This window comes from Panthera tigris, chromosome F2 (genome assembly GCF_018350195.1).
Source record: "Panthera tigris isolate Pti1 chromosome F2, P.tigris_Pti1_mat1.1, whole genome shotgun sequence".
Classification (NCBI taxonomy): Eukaryota; Metazoa; Chordata; class Mammalia; order Carnivora; family Felidae; genus Panthera; species Panthera tigris.
In genome coordinates, this window is record NC_056676.1 from 4,964,621 (window position 1) to 4,987,593 (window position 22,973).

General features: G+C 40.3%; 1 long non-coding RNA gene across 1 annotated transcript in view; it reads left to right on the forward strand.

The window, feature by feature from the left end:
* The window catches only part of LOC122234910, a 34,448-nt gene extending 14,828 nt beyond the window's left edge, over positions 1–19,620 (forward strand). Inside the window, exon 2 of the long non-coding RNA XR_006212868.1 lies at positions 19,355–19,620. This is a non-coding gene — a long non-coding RNA (uncharacterized LOC122234910). The remainder of the gene's footprint in view (positions 1–19,354) is intronic.
* The last annotated feature ends 3,353 nt before the right edge of the window (positions 19,621–22,973 follow it).

Below are 22,973 nucleotides of genomic sequence, written 5' to 3' on the forward strand. Positions count from 1 at the left end.
TCTCTCTGTTGAACTTCTTGTTTTGTTCATGTTTTCATGATTTCATTGTGTATCTGTGTTCTCTTGAAGCTCACTGAGCAGCTTTAAAGCTATTATTTTGAATTCTTTGTCAGGAAAATCTGTAGATCTCCATTTTTTGGAGTTATTTATTGGAAAAATATTGTTTCATGGCGTCACGTTTCTTTGATTTGTGTGTGTGTGTGCGCGCGCCCACGCCTTGTAGCTTTGTGTTGGGTGTCTTTGTGTGCACGCCTTGTAGCTTCGTGTTGGGTGTCTGCATTTGAAAGAACGGTGACCTGTTGCAGACTTTGTGAGTTGTCGTTTGTGGGGAAAGACCATCACCAGTAGTAGGTATGAGATTGCCTGCTAGGTGGGGTACACAGCAGTGACATGTCCAGGGATATGTGGGGATGCCACTTCTGGGGGGGGTCTATAGGGATGCTTGTTCTAGGAGGCCTGTGGTGGCACTGATTCTGGGGGATGCGGGGGCACCAGGGCTGGAGGTGTGTGTGCAGCCATGGCCCCAGCTGAGTAGGAGTAGTGAGTGCAGAGGCGGCTGCAGCCAGGAGAGTGTCCTGCTCAGCAGCATGGTCTTCAGGCAGCTGTGTGGGCATCAGCAAAGACCGGGTGGGCCTTGGCAAAGGCAGTAGGTGTCTGTTGCAGTGGTGAGGGCTGCTGGGGTCCTCCTGCTCTCACCACCGCTCCCCGCCCCCCTGCCCCCCAGGAGAAGTTGCAACTGAAGGGATCCCTCTCCACGCCATGCTGTGCCAGGCTGGGGAATGAGGTTGACACAGATAAAATGCTCCCTGAACTTTTCCGTGCAGCTCTTCTTGGTTTTTATGCTCCAGCGGGTTGCTGCAGCTTCTTAGTTGTGCACTGAAACTTTCCCAAAGCTATTTTCCTCCATAGGCAATTGTTCAATCACTGGTTTTGTTGCGGGGGAGGGGTGGCGGTGTGGGGCTGGGACCTCCTAATCTACCATCGTGCTGATATTGCTTCTGTATGGATGACTCTACATAATTTTATTACTTGTGTAGATTCTTGTAACCACCGGTGCAATTAAGACATAAAACTACTGTATCATCAATAAGACCAGCAAATATCTTCCATCAACCACCCCCTTAGTAATGACAGCCACTTTCCCACCATCCCTAACTTCTGATAACCACCAATCTGTTTTCCATGTCTGATTTTGTCAGGTAAAGAATGTCACAGAAACGGAGTCACACAATATATAACATTTTGTGATTGGCATTATTCACTAAAGATAATGTTTTGATATTTACCCAAGTTGTCGTGTGTATCAGTAGTTTCTCCCTTATTTCTGAGTAGTATTCCGTGGTACAAACGTACCACAATTAATTGAACCATTCGCCTATTGAGGGACACTTTGGTCATTTCCAGTTTGGAACTGTTACAAATAAAACTCCTATGAACAATTGAATACAGGTTTTTCTGCAAGCGTAAACTTTCATTTCTTTGGAATAAACACCAAGAAGTGCAATTGCTGGATCATATGGTAAGTATATGTTCAGTTTTTTTTAAGAGTCTGCCAAACTATTTTCCACAGTGATTGTACCGTTTTTACATTCTCACCAGCCAGGTACAAGGGAACTAGATTTTCCACATCCTCACCAGTCTGTCGTATTGTTGCTATTTTTTTTGTTTTAGCTTCTCTTAATAGTAGTGACCTTGAATATCTTTTTTATGTCCTTGCTTGCCATTGGTATACTCTCTTTAGTGAAATGTCTCTTTATGTCTTTTTTCATTTTCCAGTTGAATTTTTGTGTTTTTAATGTCATTCTTTGAGAGTTCTTGACATATTCTAGGTATGAGTCCTTTGTCAGAATTGTGGTTTGCAAGTATTTTTCCCAGTCTATCGCTTGCCTTTTCATCTTTCAGCAGGGTGCTGCACGGGGCAAAAGTTTTAATTTTGATGCAGTCCAATATATCAATTTTGTCTATTATAAATCCATATTTGGGGATCATGCCTAAGAACGCCTCCTAAAACTTCTAAAAGTTTTATAGTTTTACATTTAAATCTATGATTCATTTCAAGTTAATGTTTTATATTAGGTATGAGTTTTAGGCTGAGTTTTATTTTTTCCTATAATATTCAGTTTCTCTAGCATCATTAATTAAAATGATTATCCTTCCTCCATGAATTGCTTTTGCACCATTATCAAAAAAGTTTGTTGTATGTATATAGAACTGTTTCTGTGTTTTCTGTTCTGTTTCATTGATTTATGAGTTTATCCCTCTGCCAATGCCACATAGTCTTTATCATTCTAGCTATATAAGTTTGTTGTTGGGTTTTTTTGTTTTTTTGAGGGAGAGAGAGGACACAAATGAGTGAGAGGCAGAGAGTGAGAATCCCACAAAGGGCGGAGAGAGAGAGAGAGAGAAGCAGGGCTCACCCAGGGCTTGTGTTTTACCTGAAGTAGGGCTGATGTTCACCCAAAGTGGGGTTTAAACTCACCCAATGTGGGACTCAAACTCATGAACTATGAGATCATGACCTGAGCTGAATGAAGTCAGATGCTTAACAACTGAGCTACCCAGGCTCACTAGCTATATGAGTTTTTAAAACAGAACAATTATGCCCACTTTGTTCTTCTTCAGAATTCTTTTAGCTGTTTTATTATTTTTCCTTTCCATATAAGTATTAAAACATTCATGTCCACGCCTACAAAACTACATTTCTGGGATTTTCGTAGAAACTATATTAAATCTGTATCTCAAAATTTGGAGAGAGTGGACATACCGTGTTGAGTTTGTCCATTCATAGGCGCAGAATATCTCTCACTTTGTAATATTGTTGATTCTTTCAGTAGTGTTTAATGGTTTTCAGCATACAAATCCTATACATATTTTGTTAAATATGCAACTAGATATTTTACTTTTTTGAGCAGTTGTAAATGGTATTGAATTATAAATTTTGGTTTCTACATACTCATTGCTAGTATATAAAATGCTGATATTTGTATGTTGTCCTTATATCTTATGACCTTGCTGAACTCACTTATTAGTTGTAGAACTTCTGTGTGTGCATGAGTAGATTTCTTGGGATTTTTATATAGACTGCGTTGCCTAAATTTCCAGTTCTGTTGATTGTAAGTGGTTAGAATACGTATACTTCCTTTTTCCTGATCTTAAGGTAAAACAATTTAAGCTTTCATCATTAAGCATACTGTTACCTGTAGGTTTTTTTGTAGATGTTCTTTATCAAATTGAAATGTTCCTATATTCTACTTTGTTTTTATCATGAACGGATATTGAATTTTGTCAAAGGCTTTTTCTGTATTTATTGATACAATCATGTGATTTTTCTTCTTTAGTCTCTTAATAGGGTAATTACATTGGTCGATTTTCAACTATTGAACCAGAATTGCATCTCTGGAATAAACACCATTTGGTTATGGTGTGTAATTCTTTTTCTATATTGCTGGATCCTATTTGGTAATATTTTAAGAATTTTTGCATCTACTCAAACCATTATTACACTATATGTTAACTAACTTGGATTTAAATAAAAAAAAATAAACAACAAAAATGAATTTTTGTACCTATATTCATGGGAGATATGAATCTGTAGTTTTCTTTGTTTACTGTTTTGTTTTAATATCAGTGTAATATTGGCTTCATTGAGTGAATTAGAATGTGTTTTTTCTTCTAATTTTTGGAAGAGATTGTGTAAATTGGAGTTAAATTTTCTTTAAACTGGAGTTTAGTGGAATTCTTTGGTGAAACCATCTGAACCTGGAGATCTCTTTTTTTTTTGAGAGAGAGAGAGTCCACGTTCATGCACGCATGTGCAAGTGGGGGAGGAGCAGAGGGAGAGGGAAGGAGGGAATCCTAAGCAGGCTCCATGTTCAGCATGGGCTCGATCCTGGCATCATGACCTGAGCCGAAATTAAGAGTCAGACATTCAACTGACTGAGCTGCCCAGATGTCCCTGGAGATTTCTTTTTCAGGGGGTTTTTAGTTAAAAATTCAATTTGCCTAGTAATTACAGAACTGTTCACATTATTTCATACTGGATGAGTTGTAATTTCATTTAAGTTGTCAACCTTATGTGTGCAGTTTTCTTTGTATTCTTTATTATCATTTTGATGAATGCAGGGTCTGTAGTGATATCTCATGTTTCATTAGTGATATTAGTAATTTGAATCTTCTCTCCTGTTTTTTTGGTCTTCCTAGAGGTCTGTCAGTTTATTAATCTTTACCCAAAAAAGTCTTTGTTTCACTGAGTTTTCTCTATTGTCTTTTGCCTTCAATTTCGTGGATTTCTGTTCTTATTTTTATTTTTACCTTATGCTTCCTTCAGTTTTAGTTTGTTCTTTTTCTAGTACTTTGAGGTGAGAGCTTAGCATATTTATTTGGGACTTTCTTCTTTTCTAATATAAGCATTGTAGTGCTATAAATTTTCTTCTTGGTGCTGGTCTGTGTTCTACAAATTTTGATATATTATGTTTTTATTTTCATTCAGTTTAATTTTTTTTATTGTCCTCAAGAATTTTTTTTTTTTTTTCTGAATCTATGGGCTGTTTAGAGGTATACTGTTTAATTTCTAAATTTGGAAATTTTTTTCTGTTACCTTTTTGTAAATGATTTCTGGTTAGATTCCATTATACTCAAAGAACATGCTCTTTATGACTTCTGGATTCCTGTCAATCTGGGACCTGTGAAACTAGAAAACAAGAAATATGATGGGACAGGTGTAGGATACCAGTTATTGGCATTCCCATTCCCAAGAGGAGAAAATGGAAGGTGAAAAGGACGTACTAGTTGGGAGCAGTTTAGAAATCCAACTTGTCAAACTCCATTAGGTTTTAAGGCCTGGGAATAATCATCTGTGCTCATGGATTCACCTTTGCCCTTGGCTCCTGGCCCCACCCCTGGAGTCCTCTTTCTTTTTTCATAAAAGGTAGCAGTTATTTGCAGTCGGGTTTTACCAGCCTCTCTCTCGTCTCTAGGACTGTGGGAGTCTGACAGCGTGGACAGTCTGTCTTTATTTCCTTCTGCCTTGGTCCGTTTCAGTGCAGTGTTTCAGCCAAGCTCCTTGTGGGTCTCCCATGTATGTCTCAGGGATTCACTCCATTAAGCAATAGGCTTCTCCACAAGTCTTTCCTAGATAATCCCATATTTTTCCAGGGTTTTGCTCAGATGGCTAAGGAGATCCATGAGTCAGATGCCTACTCGTCACAGAGCCCCCTGTTGACCGAAAACTCCAGCCTTTCTGTCCTTCTGAGGCACTACCAAAAGGTTATCCAGCCACACTCTTGGCTGTCTCTCAGAGCATGCTTTCCTGACAGTGAATCTCTCAATTTTAGCATCTTTGACAGTCCGGATAGGATGAAAATTTCCTAAATCATCAAGCCCAAATTCCTTTTTGCTTAACAGTTCTTTCTTCAATTTATCTCTTTTTTCTCACATTTTACTTATAAGCAGTAGGAAGGAACCAGACTTCACCTTCAACACTCTGCTTGAAAATCCCCTCAGCTAAACGTTGACAAATTCTCTCCAACGACCAAACTTTAGTCAGGCTCCTCAGTCCTGTTTTGACTAGGCCTTGCCCTTGAGCTCTGTCCTTGGCCTATTTAGTTCAGTTTTAAGCAAGAACCTTTCTGGGTCAGTTTAGTGAAAATCCCTGCCCTTGATATCTGATCACTTTCATCCCCAACCTTTGTTAGCCTGTCTTCAGCAAAAGTCCCCTCAAGTTAGTTTAGCCAGAATCCCCCTACCTTTGATGGTTCCTCTTAGTAATTTTCCATCCACTGACCTCTACCCTGCTCCTTGGCTATAAATCTCCACTTGTCCCTGTAACAGTTCAATCTCTTGTTTAGCTAAATCTCTCGCAGCCCATCTTTAGTGACAGCCTGTCTTTAACAAGTATCATGAAATTTATTTTTCTTTAACGATGTGTAAGTCCAGGGGCACCTGGGTGGCTGAGTCGGTTAAGTGTCTTTGTGATCTCACAGATCGTGGGTTCAAACCCTGTGTCAGGCTCTGTGCTGACAGCTCACAGCCTGGAACCTGCTTCAGATTCTGTGTCTCCCTCTCTGCCCCTTCCCCGCTTGCACTATGCCTCTCTCTCTCTCTCAAAAGTAAATAAACATTAAAAAAAAATTAACAGTGTGTAAATCCATCACTTGTAAGTTCTGCTTTCCCCATAAAAAATAGGAAACAGAGGGATGCTTGGGTTGCTCAGTTGGTTAGCATCCGATTCTTGATTTCTGCTGAGGTCATGATCTCCCAGATGTGAGATGGAGCCCCGTGCTGTGTGGAGCCTGCTTGGGAGTCTCTCTCTGCCCCTCCCCTGCTCACACTAGCTCGCTCGCTTGCTCGCTCCCTCTCAAAAAACAAAAACAAAAAAAATCACACACAAAATTAGGAAACAATTCAGCTAAGATACTGCTGTAAAATAAGGATCCCTTTTCCTGTGATTCCCAGTAACATTCTTCATCTCCTTCCAAGCACTCATGTCTTTGTTCTATTCACAGTCTATTGATGATAATTTAAGTATTCTCTAATAGTGTTATCATTTTTTCTTAACCCTGTCCTTCATTCTGAGTTCTCACTAGCAGAGCCATTAACATTCGTATTTTAACTAACAATGTATTCAAAAACAATCCAGTCTTCAGGGCACCTGGATCGCTCAGTCAGTTGAGCATCCACTTTTGATTTCAGCTCAGGTTGTGGTCCCAGGGTCCCAGGGTCATAGAATCGAGCCCCGTGTTGGGTTCCAGGCTGAGCTCAGAGCCTGTTTAAGATTCTTTTCCTCTGCCTCCCTTCCCCACTCATGCGCTCGCTCGCTCTCTCTCTCTCTCTCTCTAAAATAAAATAAGTAAAATAATAATAAAACAGTCTAAGATTTTTCCTGTGATTCTCCTAAAAATTCTTCTAGCCTCTACACTTTACCCAATTTTAAAGCAACTTCCACATTCTTAGGTATTGTTTTACCGCAGCACCCCACTCTCAGTACCAAAATCTTTATTAGTTTCCTATTAATGCTGTAAAAAATTACCACAACCTTAGTGACTTAAAACAACAGAAATTTATTATCTTCCAGTTCTGAAGGTCAGAATTCTGAAAATCCGGCTCCTTAGACTACAATGAAGGTTTCAGCAGGATATTCATTCCAGAAGGTTCTATGGGAGAGTCCCTTTCTTCTAGCTGCCAGAGACTGCCTAAATTCTTTGGCAGTAAAGCAGTTATTGTCTAAAGGTTTTCTGTATTGCTAAGCTGTCTATTTCCTCAACTTTTGACTAGATAGCAGGCGTAGGTTGTGACTGTTTTTGTTTTCTTTTGTTTTTATTTTTGGCACAATCACATTTGTGATTCGGGGTTGCCAGCTTCTCCAGTCTGGGAGAAGGAGGTAAAAAGAAAACCCAGGAACTCACCACCGGTTTGTTCCTTAGGTCCTAAGGTCCCTATCCTGTTTGTCGTCTTCTCTCCAACTTTCATAGTTTTCTTATGTTTGTTTTTATATGTAACGTTCAGGGATTTTTAGTTATACTTAGAAGGAGAAGTAGGGGGAAAGAACCTTCTCTCATCTTTTAAGACAATAGTGTCTCTTTTTAGGCTCTTCAGAGGCCCTGCACATATGGCTGATGTGTCAAGTACTTGAGAATCCTTCCGGCCGAGTCTCTTCTGTGATGCCCTGTGGAGGCAGCTTCCTGTAATTGGGGTTATACTTCCTAGAATTATGTGCACCTAGAGTCATTCTTCCTTCTCTGCCAGTGCTTGTTCTGTTGATTTCTGGGATTCAGAGCTTCACGATGGTTGTAGAAACGACCATAGAGCTACTAAGACAGAAGGCTAGATGCTTCCTCAAAGTAGAGGGTTCAGTATGTACTAAGGTAGTTAGAAACCCTCAGCTTCAGAGTCCTAAGGTAAGCACTGGGGGAAGAAATAAGTTTCCCTTTGTTTTGGTGACGAAACATGTATTGCTTATTGTCGTTCTAGTAATGCTTCAGGTGTTCAATTTTTGGAAATTCCTTCTAAGTTATTGTGAGATACGCTGCCAGTCTTAATTTATTTTTGATGTTATCTTGTTGCCTTTTTGTGACTCTCGTAAGTGTCGGAGAGGTTATGTTGTGGAAAGCCCATCAGCACACTATTAACAGGACTTCCAGAGGAATAGTTCTGACTGCCCATTGCATAGCTCATGTCCTGCCCACATGTCCATGCCCACATGTCCTGCGGGCACATCACCTCAAGCTCAGTACATCCTAGATAAAGGCAAGCCTGGGATCCAGCATTTCTTCTTACCTTCGTCTCCTCAGAGCTTTCTTTCAGTTAACGATAACACCAGTTACTCAATCGCCCAAGCCAGAAAACTGCAGGTCACAAATTTCTCCTTGCACTTCACCGCCACATATGTTTTATTTCTTGGGTCTTGTCAGTTTCCACTGGCTTTGTCTGGATTGGGCCTATCGGTCTGAGTCCCCGCAAACCCAATGGATTCCAGTCGAAGCCCCCTTCAATTTTTCTTCACTGTACCTAATATCTACCAAATATCTTAAAAGGCATGTGTTGTCATATTGTTCTATTTAAAATTCTTTAACGGCTTCCTTCTCTGTAAGTATAGAAAAACAACAAACAAAATATTAATAAAAAGCAAATTCTTCGCAATCCAGCCCAGTGGTTCTCAAATCTGGATATTCCTGGAATCACCTGGATAGCTTTGAAGACTTAAAAGTTCCTGGGCCTCATGCCTGAAAATGCTGATTTAATTGGTGTGGACTGATGTCCACGCTTTGTTATCATTGTTGTTGTGCCTTTTTTGTTGAGGTGAAACTAACATAATATAAAATTAGTATTTTAAAAGTGACTAATTCAGAGGTAGCCACCTCTATTTAGTTCTAAATTCTTTATCACCTCAAAAGAAAACCACATTCTCAATAAGCAGTTATCTCCCATCCCCCTCCTTACCCAGCCCCCCGGAAACCACCAGTCTTTGTTCTGTCTCTATATATTTAACATTTCTGGATGTTTCATCTAAATGGAATCATGCAATATGTGATCTTGTGTGTCTGAATTCTTTCGCTTAGCAAATTATCTTCAATGTTCTTCATTCTTTCCATGGCTGAATAACATTCCACTGTATGTATACATAATTGTTCATCCATTAATCCATTGATGGACATTTGGCTGTTTCCACCTTTTGGATGTTGTGAACAGTGCTGCTATGAGTATGCATGGCAAATGGATTTTAGTACCTGCTTTTAGTCCTTTCAAAATGCATGGGAATAGAACTGCTGAGCTATATGGTAATTCTATGTTTACCGTTTTAAGGAACTACCGAACTGTTTTCCACAGCAACTGAACCAGTTTACATTCCTGCCAGCAATGTATGAGCATTCCAATTTATCTACCCTTGCCAATACTTGTTATTTCCAGTTTGATTTTATTATAGCCACTCTAGTAGGTGTGAAATGGTACCTCATTTTGGTTTTGGTTTGCATTTCCCTAATGACTAATGAGGTAGGGCATCTATTCATGTGTTTGTTGGCCATTTGCACATTTCTTTAAAGAAATGTCTACATATTTTGCCTAATTTTAAAGTGGGATATTTGTTATTATTTTGTTGTTGAGTTGTACTTCTTTATATATTCTGGATACTAGACCTTATCAGATATGTGATTTACAAATGTTTCCTCCCATTCTGTAGGTTGTATTTTCACTTTCTCGATAATAATGTCCTTAAGTGTGCAAAAGTTTTTGGTTTTCAAGAAGCTGAATCTATCATTTTTTTTTTATTTTGTTACTCATGCTTTGGTCGTATCTAAGAATCAGTCCATTGCCAAATAAAAGTCATGAAGACTTTTACCTCTCAGTTTCCTTCTAACGGTTTTATGGTTCCAGTTTTTTGAGTTAATTTTTGCCTATGGTGTGAGGTAGGGGGTACAACTTCATTCTTTTGCATATGGATATCCAGTTGTCCCAGCCCCATTTGTTGAAAAGACTTTTTCCTGCATTGAATGGTTTTGACACCATTGTTGAAAATCAACTATCCATAGACACATAGGTTTATTTATCAACTCTCTGTTCTGTTTCATTGGTCTGTATGTCTTTCCTCATGCCAGTACACACTACTTTGATTACTGTATCTTTATAATAAGTTTTGAAATTGGGAAGTATGAGTCCTCCGGCTTTGTTTTTCTTTTCTAACATTGTTTGGCTATTCACAGCTCTTCACAATCCATATAAGTTTTGAGGAAAAGCTTTCAACCTTTGCAGAAATTTTAAAAAAACAGTGGTATTTTGATAGGGATTTTATTGAATCTGTAGATTGCCATCTTAATTATATTAAGTCTTCCAATCCATGAACATTGGATGTCTTTCCATTTATTTAGGTTTTCTTTAATTTCACTTTCGTTTCAACTATTGTACTTTTCAATTCCAGAATTTCTATTTGGTTCCTTTTTATAATGTCTATGTCTTTACTGCTATTCTCTGTTTGTTTATACATAATTGTCCTGACTACGCTGGATTTTTTTGCATAATTAAGGCAGTTGATTTAAAGTCATTGTTTAATAAGTCCAAATCTGTATTTCCTCAGGCAGTTTCTGTTACTTCTGTGAAGGGCCATGCTTTCCTGTTTCTTTGTATGCTTCATAATTTCTTATTGAAAACTGGACATTTTGAATAGTATAATGTAGTAAAACTGGAAATCAGATTTTTCCCCTTCCTCAGCATTTGTTTTTGTTGTGTGCTGTGGGATGTTTTTGTTTAGTGACCCTTCTAAAGTATTTTTGTAAAGTGTGTGTTCTTTGTCATGTGTGGTCTCTGAAGCCTCTTTTCCTTTAGGTTGTATTCAGCTAGTGTTTTGAGAGTAATTTCCTTGAACACCATGAACTAAGGGGAAAAAAAGGAGAAGAACAAGAAGAAGAAGAAGAAACAAAAATGCCAAGCACACAACACACGCACACACACACACTCCTCTCCCAGTCTTTGCAGTTTGGCTGTTTGCTAGTGCACTCCATCAGTATTTAGCCAGCCCATTTAGAGTATTGTCTCCATGTTCTTCCTGCATTCACTAAGCCCAGAAATCAGCCCGAAGTGAAAGCTTAAGGCTTTCTCTCTCCTTCTGTGAATATATATCCTGTCTTGGCTGTATGCATAGCCCTCTAAATTCCATAATGTACATGGAAGATTTTGCATGCCCTTGTTTCCTAAAGACACTCTCTTTCCAGCTTTCCCTTTAAGTTTTTGGCGCTCTGTCATACACCTCAACTGTAATCTTTTGTCCAGGTGACTACAGGCTGCTAGTTCATTTTAGAATGATTTGAGGAATACCTACTGCTTTTCCAGTCTGAGCTCTGAGTTGAAACAAAAACAAATGCTTCCTGTCCATCCTTCAGATAGCCTCAGACAGATTAAAACATAGAGACCCAATTCTTTGCAAATAAGTTCTGCTCTGCTCCTTCCAGAGCCAGAGACCAGAGTCCCACACTGGGAATGTGGGTGGCCTTCTTCAAGACCACCCCTGAGCTGGGGAGGGGGTGTGGCAAGGGCAAGTAAAAATGCCATGAAGCTTTTCTACCATTTTTCAGTTTTTACCTTTATTCAGCATTTAGTAATGGCTGTTTTTCAGAGCAAAGGTAGCTCTGATCGTTGCCCTTTGATTTGTTGTTTTTTTTTTTTAATGCTTCTGTGGATGGATGAGTGCTTACAATTGCCTACTTCCTCATTTTCACTGACCACTTACTATTTTTTAAAGTCTTTTTTAATTGTTTTTGAAAAGACGATTCTAGTGAGCAGCCTCAATGAGAACGGCCACAGCCACAGGCTTCCCCTCCATGGTCATCTATCACCACAGTCTCTCTAGTTCCGTCAGAGTGCTCATAGCTGCAGCCTGCCAGTGGATCTGTTAGATCTTTGACTTTCCATTCAAAGTGCACTACCATTTCTAACTTTTCCAGGGAGAGTCAGACCACCTCCATCACTTTCATAATTGTCTACCGGTTTGCTCCTCTAACTGAATTGTAGCTTTGAGGGCAAGCATTTTCTCTTCCTCACCTTCCATACCGCAATGTCAGACACATATTACAGGGTCAACAAATGTTACAAGTGAACCACAAACTGTGCTTAGTAAGTCTTGCTAAAAATATGTATGTTGATTTAAAGTATTTTCTGTATATTGATCTCAAGGAAAACACTGACAATCTTCTCCTCCCCGTCCTTCTCCTTCCATCATTATTTTCTTTCTCAGGCAACACCAGCCCCAGCAAGGAGTATTCAAAGACTGTGAATAAATAATTGTGTTAGGAGAAATAGTCCTTAGCCCCCAGGTCTCACCAATTCAATGACTAAAGGTCCTACTTCATTTCAAATGCACACCTTCGCTTGGCAGTGTCCTGGGATGGATGCCTCTGATGCCCACCTGCTGCAAGCCTGGTGCAGGTTCTGTCATCTCTCTCTCTCTCTCTCTCTCTCTCTCTCTCTCTTTAAATTTTATTTAAATCCAAGTTAATATATAGTGTAATAATGGTTTCAGGAACAGAATTTAGTGATCCATCATTTACATATAAACCCCCAGGGCTCATCCCGACAAGTGCCCTCCTTACTGCCCTTTACCCCCTTAGCCCATCCTCCCACCCAGCATGCCTCCAGCAACCCAGTTTGTTCTCTGTATTTAAGTCTCTTATGGTTTGTCTCCCTTTCCATTTTTATCTAATTTCTCCTTCCCTTCCCCTGTGTTCATCTGTTTTGTTTCTTAAATTCCACATATGCATGAAATCATATATGTATCTTTCTCTGACTGACTTCACTTAGCATAATATACTCTGGTTCCATCCACATTGTTGCAGATGGCAAGATTTCATTCTTTTTTATCTCTGAGTGATACTCCATTGTATGTATATACACCACATCTTCTTTATCCATTCATCCATTGATGGACGTTCAGGCTCTTTCATACTTTGGCTGTTGTTGATAGTGCTGCTATAAACATTGGGCATGGATGTGTCTCTTCAAATCAGCATTTTTTTGTGGATAAATAGTGGTACAATTGCTAGGTTGTAGGATAGCTCTATTTTTAATTTTTTGAGGAACGTCCATACCGTTCTCCAGAGTGATTGCACCAGTTTGCATTCCCACCAGCAGTGCAAAAGACATCTCTCTCTCCACATCCTCGCCAACATCTGTTGTTGCCTGAGAGGTTAACATGAGACATTCTGACAGGTGTGAGGTGCGAACTCATTGTGGTTTTGATGTGTATTTCCCTGATGATGAGTGATGTTGAGCATCTTTCCATGAGTCTGTAAGCCATCTGGATGTCTTCTTTCAAAAAGTGTCTATCCATGTCCTCTGCCCATTTCTTCACAAAAGTTTTTTTTTGGGTGTTGAGTCTGGTAAGTTCTTTAGTAGATTTTGGATACTAACCCTTTATCTGATATGTCCTTTGCAATTCTCTTCTCCCATTCCATCGGTTGCCTTTTAGTTTTGCTGATTGTCTCCTTCACTGTGCAGAAGCTGGCTTATCTTGATGAGGCCCCAGTAGTTCATTTCTGTTGTTTGTCATCTCTTGACCTTAACTGCTGCTCCTTCTCCCTATCACTGTCAGCATGGTGCAAAGTGCTGTGCTCCTCACTTTCCTACCGAGGCAGGGGTTCTGGTAGCTCACATTTCAGGTATGTAGTAGCTGTGGGTTCCGACATTAACTCTAGCCCCTGCATTCAATTTCAGAAGTATCGTTTGTCTTGTCACCTCGGATTTTCGTAGAATCTAGTGCTTAAAATACTGTAAAGACTTAGTCTTATGACATTCGTATCCACAAAAGCCTCTTGTGTGAAAAATGCTGTTTGTCACCGTCCTCCTGTCTCTTAGGTTCAGAGTCAGTGGTTCTGAGTTGAGCTCAGGGATTTTACTGTGTGACACGTGCCCCAGGTGATTCTGATGCTGGCTGTCCTCAGGCAGCACACTGGTCATCGGTGCCACAAAGGCTATTTATTGCGTCCTGCTGTGAGCTTCTAAGCATGAGAACAGTGTGCACTTAGAATTCACTGACAAGGCCCACTGGTCCACATATTTATGTACAACGATGTCTGGAAAGTTTTTTTTTTAATTTCCGTATTTAAATTGTATCGAAGTGAGGTGTCTCATGGTTAATAAAAACCGAATCGTCCTGTAGAACTTAAAGTCAACAGTCCCTTCACCCATCCTTCCTTACCCCTGACCCACTCTTCCCATGGGACACTACTTCTAACCATTCCCTTTAAAATTTTGGTAGTGCCTATTTCCTTATTCTAAAATTATGCATGAACTGCCATTTATTGATTGATTGATTGATTATCATCTAATCTACACTTCATCATCCTCTTCCAATAATGGATATGGAAATTGTTCCCTTCACTATTACTTCTCTTCTATTTTATTCCTGTGAATTTATTGTTTCTATATCTTCTATCTTTAGAAAAATCTATGTAAGCCTATGTTTCCTGCTCTATCCAGCATAAACAGCCTCTCAATTTTCCACTCTGTAAAAGGATGGCAGTCACTTCCCACTTTCTCTTCCCAACTTCCAATCTCTGTGAGCTCTCAAGGTCATATCATTTTTATTATTTGTAATAAAATTATAATTATAATTAAATTATATAGGTTGTTCAACCTGGGACTTGATAAATATGGACTATAAAAAGGATTTAATGGAAGGACTACTACAGAATGAGAATTGTGTAGTTTACAGTTCAAGTATGCGTAATTTTATGCAACAAATTTTGCAGAACATACATTAATGTTCTTAAATTGGTGTTTCTAAATTAGCTTTCAATATTTCTTCATTTAGAACTAGTACAAATTTCATCAAGCTGGGTTTATCTGTTGCAGATTTGCCTTCTTGTTGTGTGAGTTCTGTTGACCCTCTTCCCAGTTTTTGCTTCATGCTGTTCTGCACCAAATGCCTGGGCTTCCTTGTAGCTGAGCCTCAAGTGGTCACTTGTCATTCTGTTGCTGCACCTCTAACTGCTCTGTATTTCAATTTCTGGTAATAAATTCCCTTTGATCTCTAAGAATACCTAATGCTTCCAAAGTAGGGTCAGTCAAATACCTGATTTTGGTTTCATATCATCCGAAAGCCTTTTCTAGATGTGGTTACATGCTTTCTTGAATCTTACTCATCACAATTCTTATAGATATATAACATAACACATGCTGTGCAGTTTACATTTTACTATCTCTCATTTGCTATCTCTTATTTCTCGTCTGAAAAGTTGACTTCTCAGAGTTTTCCCTCTTGCCCCCTCCCCCATTGCTGTGCTGTGTAGCCAATGCACCTGTTTTATTTTCTTTGTAGCACTCCTTTCCATGAGAAGTTGTGCCATTTATGCATTCTCAAGTGTTGCCCTGCCCTGGGAGTGAGCTCCCTGAAGCGAAGCAGGTGCTTTGTTCTTTCTCTCCCTCGCCGACCTATCCCCTGATCTATCCTGAGAGCCAGAGCAGTGCCTCATGCACACTGGCTGTCTGCCTGAAGATTGCTACAAATCTTCAATGCAACAAAACCTACTCTTTGAGAACCACTGCACTACACTATGCTGTCTCTCAAGCAGGCTTTAACTCCTGTATTTTGCTTGGATTGTGCTGACGGGATGAATTTATACCATGCTTTCTGTGGGTGGGAAAGGGGTAAGTGTCACCTCTAGATTGAGGTTGAGGTATAGCAAAAAATATTCGTGGGGAGCGTAGGTGGCTCAGTTGGTTGAGCATCCAACTCTTGGTATCCGGTCAGGTCGTGGTCTCGTGTCATGGGATTGAGCCCCACGTTGGGCTCCACACTGAGCGTGGAGCCTGCTTGGGATTCTCTCTCTCCCTCTCCCTCTCTCTCTCTTTCTCTCTCTCTCTGCCCTTCACCAGCTCATGCATGTTCTTTCTCTCCCTCTCCCTGTCCCTGTCTGTCTGTCTCTCTCTCTCTCTCTCTCTCTCTCTCTCTCTCTCTCTCTCTCTCTCTCTCCACCCCCCCCCAAGACAAATAAACATTTTTTAAAAATATTTGCTGAGGCAGTAGCTCTCAAACTCTAATGTGCCCAAGAATCACATAGAAAACTTGTTAAAATTCTAAATTGGTTCATTCTCTTTCCAGAGATTCTGATTTAGTAGATATGAATGGGGCACATTAATTTGCATTTCTAATAAGCTCACAGGATCAAACTGTGAAAACAGTGTTCTAAGACAGATCCATATGTGCTTCCTGATTAGTGCCAATACATCTGTGTCTGCAGGAACTGAGAGATTTGTTTTTATGTTTTGTTTTACTATTTAACTATTTAGCACTTTCACACAATTTCCTCCGAAGGGAGCATGGCGTATCACTTTCTCTTCTGTCAAGTTATATGAAACAAGTGTACCCAGGTCAAGGGATATTTGAGTAACAAGGTCTGCCTTCTCAAATCCACGTTCACCTTTGCCTCCGAATGGAGCCCAGAGACATTCCATCTTTCTCCCACCTTGGGCACAAGGCAAACTATTTGAAGTGGTCTCCATATCATCTTCTTGTTAGAGTCTTAATCTGAGTTCTAGGCATGCCTGGTGAGTTACCTCTGAGATAAAGCCCTGTGCATTATGAGTCCTGTAGGATCTCATTCTGTAAGGATTTCTGGTTGCCCATTCTGGCCTGTGAAAACACCAGTATAAACGCAGATTAGGAGTTGACTTTGGGACCCTAATTCAGTGGGGAAGGCATGAGGAGGAAGAGAAGAAATATTTCCCATTTTGCACTTAGAATTAAATAAACATGGTGAAATAATTTCTTTTTTCACACAGCTGTGAATTTGGAGTTGAATTACTTACAGGTCTTGCAAATAACATAGGATGATAGGAACAACTTTTACTATTATCTACTTTTTGCAGAAAACTGAAAAGAGTAAGAAATGCAAAATATGCATCAAATGTCAGATTCTGAAAATAACGCTAGAGCACTTCTGCAGGAAAGGCTGTACGATTGTAAAATAAGTTTTCCTGGCCCTACCCCATTGCCCATCCCAGGCAGTGTGAAGGATGGTGAAGAATTCTGAGTGGGACTGCAGGGCCAATAGAGAGACTTCAGGGGGGAGAACTGGGGGCTGTGGTCTCCCAGAACTCAGAGAAATAACAAAACTGCCAGAAGCCTTGCTTGCCAACAAATGGATGAGGAGTCACCCTGGCTGAGCTTGAGCGTGAGCTCGGCTCCATCAGCAGCGTGAGCTGTATCTCCATGACTCTGTTTCCGTGTCTGTAAAATGGAAATAATAGAGTACCCGCTTCCCAAGATAGGTTCGAGGACTTGATGGTAATGTTTGAGAAAAACAATGCCTGACACACGGCAGTGCTGTGTGTGTTAGAATAGAGCGAATTCACTCCTAAGTGCCAGGGGTGCTTTTTGTTCTGGGGGTGCAGCAGTGAACTCTGATAGTTCTCAACCGTGATGTGGGGGCCATCCTTTACACATCTCTGACTTTAAGATGTTTCATCTTTAAAAACCTTTCTAGTTCCAAAATTCTGTTTAAAAATCGAAGTACCCATCAACACAACATTGATCATTTTCCTACTGTGATAGTTAATTTTATGTGGCAACTTGATTGTACCTAGATATTTGGTCAGATACCAGTCTAGGTATTGCTGTGAAGGTATAGTTTAGATGAGATTAACATTTAAATCAGTAGACTTGGAGTAAAGTAGATTATCTTTCATCCTGTGGGCGGGCCTTATCCAATCAGTTGAAGGTCTTACGAGAAAAATGATTGAGGCCCTCTGAGAAAGAGGGAACTGTGCTCCAGACTGCCTTTGGACTTGCACTGCAATATCAATTTTCTCCTCATCTCCTGTCTGACAGCCCACCCTGCTGAGTTTGGATTAACTGGTTCCCACAATCACTTGACCGATTCTTTAAAATAAATCTCTTCCTTCTGCACAGCAAAGGAAACAATCGACAAAACTAAAAGGCAACCAACAGAATGGGAAAAGATATTTGCAAATGACAAATCGGACAAAGGGCTAGTATCCAAAATCTATAAAGAGCTCACCAAACTCCACACCCGAAAAACAAATAATCCAGTGAAGAAATGGGCAGGAAACATGAATAGACACTTCTCTGAAGAAGACATCCAGATGGCCAACAGGCACATGGAAAGAGGCTCAACATCGCTCCTCATCAGGGAAATACAAATCAAAGCCACACTGAGATACGACCTCACATGGGTCACAGTGGCTAAAATGAACAAATCAGGGAACTATAGATGCTGGTGAGGATGTGGACAGATGGAAACCCTCTTGCACTGTTGGTAGGAATGCAAACTGGTGCAGCCACTCTGGAAAACAGTGTGGAGGTTCCTCAAAAAAGTAAAAATAGACCTACCCTATGACCCAGCAGTAGTACTGCTAGGAATTTACCCAAGGGATACAGGAGTACTGATGCATAGGGGCACTCGTACCCCAATGTTTATAGCAGGACTCTCAACAATAGCCAAATTGTTGAGCCTAAATGTCCATCAATTGATGAATGGATAAAGAAATTGTGGCTTATATACACAATGGAGTACTACGTGGCAATGAGGAAGAATGAAATCTGGCCCTTTGTAGCAACGTGGATGGAACTGGAGAGTGTGATGCTAAGTGAAATAAGCCATACAGAGAAAGACAGATACCATATGTTTTCACTCTTATGTGGATCCTGAGAAACTTAACAGAAACCCATGGGGGAGGGGAAGGAAAAAAAAAAAAAGAGGTTAGAGTGGGAGAGAGAGCCAAAGCATAAGAGACTCTTAAAAACTGAAAACAAACTGAGGGTTGATGGGGGGTGGGAGGGAGGGGAGGGTAGGTGATGGGCATTGAAGAGGGCATCTTTTGGGATGAGCACTGGGTGTTGTATGGAAACTAATTTGACAAATCTCATATAAAAAAAAAATGAAAAAAAATAAAAACCCAAGATTTTATACAAAAAAATAAATCTCTCTCCCTCTTCTGATAGATAAATAGGCAGGCAGACAAACAGACATGTTTGTAGATATGTTAAAGACTGTGTATGTGTGTGTGTGTGTGTGTAGAGAGAGATACATGCATATGTTTTTATTGGTTCTTTTTTTCTAGAGAATCCTGACTAATACACCTAGAAAAATTAATTTTAGGCCCGATGTTTTATCATTTGGGGATCATAAACAATGTCACATCACTTAAAATGTAATATGTATTAGCTGATATGAGAAACTCTACTGACTGCTCTTTTTTAATTGCCCGAGTCACTAAAAAAGGAGGTGAATGCATCATATAATCGACCATTAGGAGATGTTGATTCCTTTCCATAGTCCTCCCCTTCTCTATGAAATGTGGAGATTACAGGGAGTTAAAAGAAAAAGTCTGACACACGTTTAATTTTCAGATACGCCCTTCCAGATCCACCTGGAGTGGACAGACACCACAAGTTTGGCTGCTTGAAGCTGTGTCCTCCTGAGAGGGACTTTGACGTGAGTTGTGCCCTGTTCTCCCTTTGCCAGTTTGAAGTCCGGTTCTCATGCCTCGGAACAATTTAGAGAAATGTTTAACACCGTGATTGTAGTTTACCATTGTAAACGTGAAGCGCAGCTTCTGTGGATGACCACATTGCAAAATATTGGCTCTTTTATTAAAGATTAACGTATTGCCTTAGCTGATGTTTGCCTGTCATTGGGGCTGCAGAGGGGACTGGGAGCCTCCTTGAATGCAGCTTGGCCAGGCCGTAGGGAGGAGGGGACTTCCACCTAAGTGTTTGGAGGGGCAAGGTCTCCGGCAGCGCCCGGAGTTTCAGGGGTGACATCTCTTTCCCTTTGGTATGTCCCAAATTTATACCAGAGCTCTAAGTAGGACCCCCAGCAGAAGAACTTTTCAGTAGTCTGATTTTCCATGCCCAGGAACACTTCAAGGAAATACATTTTAGGCACCAATTTCTCCATTTTCTACTTTCGCAAAGTTTTTTGTTGTGTTTTGTTTTTTGGTGGTGCGTTTCAAAGTTCCGAGAACTTGAGACACGAGGCTCTCAAGAGGGGTGACAAAAAAAAAAGCGTTCATTCATAATGGGTCACGGGGATAACAGTAACACCTACCTGATAGGCTTATCTAGAGGTTTGTGTAAGTCAACACTACTGGTAAAGCACTCAGAACATTGGCTAGCACATGACGAGAGCCACATAATCGGCTTGTTAAGTAAACCCACAGCCGAGCTTGGTAAAGGCTGCCTTGCCCCTGGCGAGGAGACACTCGGCCCTCCTTGATACCAACAGTAGCACTAAATCACAACTCCGACTTCCTTAGTCCAGAGCACTGAGGGAAGAACGGGTCTGTGTTGTAACAAAAATAGAACAAAGTTTCAAGCACACAGAAACTCTAGAGCAAGATGTAAAGATCAAAGAACATCTCCTGTTTTTGTTCTCTTTCTGTTTTGAACCGTATCTTACGAGACTGAAAGGGGTGCCACCTGTTCCTTGAGGCAGGTTATCAAGGCCAGATATGCAGACGTTAAGGAGACCTCTTTTCCCACGGCAGTAGAGCCCACGCTGTGGGCTTCAGGAGTACTCAAGTGTCTTGTGGCACATTCGGGAAATGGCGTTTTTGATTCACATCTTAGATAATCCTGATGCGGGTGTTTTGAGAATCACCCTTGGAGCAACAGTTACAGTCCATTATTAAAGTACGAATTCATAACTTTTGAGGTACGCTGGCATTGAATAAGCTACCTGATGTTTTGCATTTTTTAGAATTTTAGACGGAATGAGAATAAAGAACCTAGTAACCATTATTCTGGATTCTCACATGCAAAATGCATGTTGTTTGAATAGCAGTTTCCTGTATTTAACATTTCTGACCTAACCTTTAATATCACATTAGAGTCCTTAATTCTTTTTCTGTTTTGTAAACTACTAAGAAGCAGTTGAGTGGTTCAAGCAATCCAAGAGCGTGTATTCCAAACAATAATACCATTTGGGTGTGAGCGTGGCGCGTATGCCACGGGGAAAGCTTTGTACGTAGGGATTTTCTTCGGTGCTTCTGCACTGCACCACGAAGCAAAGTTCAGCAAGGTTGTAGCCGGCTCTATCAAAATTTTTAAAAATCGATGGTAGATCAGTCTATTAAAATAACTTATGCTTATAGCCATAGGGTACATTAAAGTACATGAAAGTATGTTTTACCTGTTTACTCATTTTTGAGTTGATAAATGTAAGAGTGTGGATGGATTTTATCTGCGGCTCAATATATAACTTTATTCGTGTGTATGTGTTAGAAAATGGCTCATGTTAGATGACTTTCAAACAACTTTTAAAAACAGTGTCATTAATAAATGTCACATCTCACGGAAACCATGGTTTTCCCAAAGATGAAAATTACAGGAAACGGGACCATTGAATTCTAGGAAATTAGTGTCTCTACCAAGGACAATGGTCTTTTAAATTTCGACATTCCTTTGAAGTCATGCCTTTTCAGATAAGCATGTGGGACAGTAGGTGCTTATATACAGTGACTTTGGGTTATGTTGATGGTATTATGAGAGCTCTGGCCTTTTCCGAATGCTCAAATTTACCATGTTCGGTCAGCATTTGTTTTCCTGAAATATTTTTTTTCCTAAAGGGAAGAAATGTCATTTAGTGTTTAAGGACATCACCTTTCTGTCTTCCAATATAACATAACAGGGACTTTAAATTTCCTTCCGTACTAGTAAGGTGAAACCATCATTTGCTGGTTAGAATGATTAATTCATGAAAATACCAGATGGTAAGGAGTGTGGATGAAAGACAGGAGCTCTAGAGGAACCACAGTGTTACATTGCATGGGGGAGAAAAGAGAAATTACGACCTCTATCTAAAAGAAACCCAAGGAGTGAAAGAAAAACCCCTCAGAAAATGCACAGGGGAAGTGATTAGTGGCAGTTGAACAAAGGGCGGATGTTAAGTGAAACATTTTAAGGACTAAGTATATGTGAACTCGGGCCCCGAGTGATTTAATAAGGATGATATTCATGGCCTAAGTGTAGAGCCATACATTTTTCCAAGAGCCCAGAACATTCTCAGAGGCTTTGTCATAGGTGGGGGCATTGTCTTTCTTGCCTAACCTATTTTTACAACCTCTTTTAAGTGGACACTCTGCCCACCTTCCACAAACCCACCATGACAACCTCCTACATAAATTCCTCCATATTTAGACCATTGCTTGGAGGAAAAAAAAAAAAATCCACACTTCTTAATAATTGTAAGCTACAACTAAAGTTACAACTCTTTGGAACCAAAAGATCTAGGTAGAATTGGACAAACCTTGGCAATTTTGTAGCCTGTGGAAAACTAATAGCCCTAAAAGATTTATGGGAACTTGAGGGCCTGTTCTGCCTCTTTAGTTGTGTTTCTGCAAGGGCTGGTGGGTTGTCCCATGTGTGAAACCTAGTTCCTTTATGAGATCTCACATACACACACACACACACACACACACACACACACACACAAAGATAATATCACAAAAACCATGGATCTACTCAGGAATATGCAGGCTGCTGAAGATCTGTGGTCCTTGGGGGGAAGCTACGTTGTATACGGCAGACACAAGAGTTCTCTCCCTTGCCCTTCTCTCTCCTCACATTCTCTCCTCCTCCTCTGAAGCAAAACAAACTTCTCTCATTGCTGCCTGTGCAGGTACTAAAATGATGAACATTCGGGGCGCCTGGGTGGCTCAGTCGGTTAAGCATCCGACTTCAGCTCAGGTCACGATCTCACGGTCCGTGAGTTCGAGCCCCGCGTCAGGCTCTGGGCTGATGGCTCAGAGCCTGGAGCCTGCTTCCCATTCTGTGTCTCCCTCTCTCTCTGCCCCTCCCCCGTTCATGCTCTGTCTCTCTCTGTCTCAAAAATAAATAAACGTTAAAAAAAATATATGAAAAAAATAAATAAATAAAATGATGAACATTTTTGGTTGTCGGGTCATAAATTTGGTGTTTCACCATCCATCTCAAGGTGCTCTATGAAGAGTTTTTACCACTACAGAGA